This window comes from Pinus tabuliformis, chromosome 3_2 (assembly GCF_031772625.1).
Source record: "Pinus tabuliformis cultivar Carrire ecotype Pingquan chromosome 3_2, CPIR1, whole genome shotgun sequence".
NCBI lineage: Eukaryota > Viridiplantae > Streptophyta > Pinopsida > Pinales > Pinaceae > Pinus > Pinus tabuliformis.
This window is the reverse complement of record NC_142302.1, coordinates 424806048-424809310: the sequence shown is the minus strand read 5'-3', so window position 1 is coordinate 424809310 and position 3263 is coordinate 424806048. Positions and strand designations below refer to the sequence as shown.

The window sequence follows — 3263 nt, the reverse complement described above, 5'->3', positions numbered from 1 at the left end:
GACTAAGTCATCTTAGAGATTGTCTTAACACTATGCGCTAGGAAGATGCTATCAGCTTATTGATGCTTTGGCTCCTAAGAATGCTATCACCATGAGTGGCCATGACTTGTCACATCCCCCACACATTAGCATGCTTACAATTAATCAAACCTCCATGAGTTTTAGCCATCATGTGAAGTGAGGTGATGAAAATGAGAGGTTTATCTCCACTTTTCTCATGATTATTATAAAACCTCAATATGAAATCCCACATGAATCCATACCCATACTTGTATGAAATATCTACCATACTACAAATAATGAAGGCATGAGTGGTAGTTCTCATGTCGAAGGTGTAAATGGCCTGACCAATCACTCAATCCTGTGAAATTATTATATTTCTATTTAAACAAATAATAACAAATAATGAAAAATATCAATTAAAATAAAATGATACTAACTATTAAAACTCATTGAAACAATATCAATTTGAATCATGAGGGTGAGGGTGAGGGCGGGGTTGTGGGAAGTATTAGACAAAACTAAAATGGGGTGGGGGGAAATGTTAGAGAAAATTTAAACTAAGTTTGCTCTAATATTTCCCCCACCTATGAGGGTCATAGGTGGGGGTAAATATTAGATAAAACTTAAATAGGGTGGGGGAAATCTTAGAAAAAACTTTAAATTTTCTCTAATATTTTCCCCCACCCTGCTTAAGTTTTCTCTAATAGTCCCCCTAATATTTGAATTTTTCTCTATGAGGATGGGGGTGAAAATAAATATTAGAGAAAAATTAAATTGGGTGGGTGAAAATATTAGACAAAACTTAGTTAAAGTCTTATCTATTATTCCCCCATCCTCACCCTCAAAAAAAAGTTTTCTCTACTATAAGAGATTTTATTATTATTACTATTATTATTAATATTAATATTATTATTATTATTATTATTATTATTATTATTATTATCTAATATTCCCCTCCACCTCCATCCTCAAAGGTGCTAACTTGGATGCTACTTCCTCTCCTGTAATATCTATTACTTGTGTCTTTGATTTTTCTTGCTTATAGAAACATATCTCTTTCTTTTGTTCTTTCTGATATCCCACTAAGATCATGAACCATTAGTAAGTCATTTCAAGTGCTTATATACATCTACTTTTTCCTTATATGAGTCAATTAGGCTTTTGCATTCCTTAGTCAAACTTTGATTTCTACATGGAAATTTGAGAAAATATGGAATATGAAACAACTTAATATCTATATATTGACCTAACTTCATTAAAATAATTTCATTTTGAATTATATTTAAAATTTGATTGAAATTTCATGATTTTGAATGTGAATTACCTTAATATCTATATATTGACAAAGATTTCATGTATAAAAAAGAAAAGAATAATCTATGATGTCCAATTAATATAAACCATTGTATAAGGTTTCATCAATTTTTTTTCCAAAAATAAAATTCTTTAATTTTGTTAATAAAAATAAAGTTATAGTATCGTATATGTTCATGGCATTGTTAAAAAAATTTCATTACAACTTTATATTGATTTGGAAAGGATCATCAAAATTCATCAACCTATTTTATTATTATATCTTATAAAATTATCGCAATTTATTTTAGTTGTTCAAAACATAGTTGCCACTAAATGGCTTAAAAAGAAACCTTTAATAAAGGTAAATTCCTATTGATTGACTGACCACCATAATATCCCATATTTATAAATGATAAAAAGGGTAAAACAAAAGAAAAAGACATTATCAGAGCCACTAATCATGGGTATATGCTGAGATAGTCCCCTCTAACCATTAGGAGACCACTTAGGTTCCACATTCAAGTTTTGATCCAATAAGAATCCTATTTTTTCCCCTGTAGATATGCGAAATGGAAATATCTGAGAACATTGATATAATCAACTGAACATCATTATAAAAATATTGAAATGTGATGTTCCTCAAATAAATTTCCTTCTGCATCCATTGAATAACTAAAAAATAATCTCAAAAGGTTTGGATGTTTGAGACCCCAAACTCAAGAGCTAGTCTCAGGACCAACTTGAGAGCCATTAGTTCATAGAAATTATTAGTATCTTAGTGAATGCATACCTTAAATGAAACATCATATGTTGATATTCCTCCTAATCTACCCGTAGGTGGAGTTTCTTATGAATCTTCATAAAAGAAAGCGCAATGAATGGACTTGTTAATTTCCATTTCCTTGGATTTGTGAAAATTAAGTTTATCTTGAGATTTTGCATATGCACCAATGATATTTAATGCCTAGACAACACATTTTAAATGCAAGGTCTCTAGGTTTTCTAATAATTTTAGAATTTGGGCTAATAAAACACCGAATATAATGTTTAAGAGCAGGGATCTAACCTTTTTTAAGGTCTTGTTGTCACCAAAATTCTAAAAGGTCACTCCAATGCTTTTTCTTACCTAGACATTTTGGTGCCCTATCAACCTCTTCACTTCCTTACAAACTGATAATGTATAGCGGTAGGTCATGAAAATATGAGCATTTGTTTCTTTCTCTAGTTGGCATAGATTACATCACTGAAGCCCAAAAAATGAATTTTTTTTCATAATATCATGTTGAAATGTGGAAAAATACTCTATAAACTAATGGAAAACTACTTGCTGATCAGTTCTAAATAGATTAACTCTCATTTGGCATGATAGTTTTTCCCACCAATATGTGGGCTCAACTAGCCACGTAAAATAAATGTAAATTTATTTCCAAGTACTCTTAAAAGGAATACATTAAATCTAAGTAGTTATCTAAATAACTATTGAGAATAATTAAAAAAAATAAATTAAAATAATATATTTATTTATTTATCTATCCCAACCAGGAACATAAGATAAATTGTGAATTAATGGATATAAGAAAAAAATGATTGCTGAAGCAACACAAAAGAAATTCAATATTGCATTCAATAATATATAAACATAAAAAACATTATTATAGGTGAGGAATCACTTAAGCAACAAATCTATCCTCATTTGTATTGACAAATTAATGTAACAAAACGATACTTGGAAATGAATTTATCATAAGACTATAGTAAACAAATAATTTGCATAACTCATAGAAATGTAACTCATATTATTATTCACTTGTATAGGTTTCAATTCATCAAAATTTGGTCTTCACACATTGTATTTCATACTAATAGAAATATCTAGCTTTATATACAAAATATTCCAACCCTTGTGATGAGCAGGGAAAATTTTAAGGGTGGAAAATTATCTTGAAGTTTAAAAACATTGGTGA

At 29.3% G+C, this 3263-nt stretch overlaps 1 non-coding gene across 1 annotated transcript; it reads right to left on the bottom strand.

Moving 5' to 3' along the window:
- Window positions 1-626: 626 nt before the first annotated feature.
- Window positions 627-769, bottom strand: LOC149181157 (small nucleolar RNA SNORA36 family). The gene has a single exon (XR_016257862.1). It is a non-coding gene; the product is annotated as a small nucleolar RNA SNORA36 family (small nucleolar RNA).
- Window positions 770-3263: the final 2494 nt, after the last annotated feature.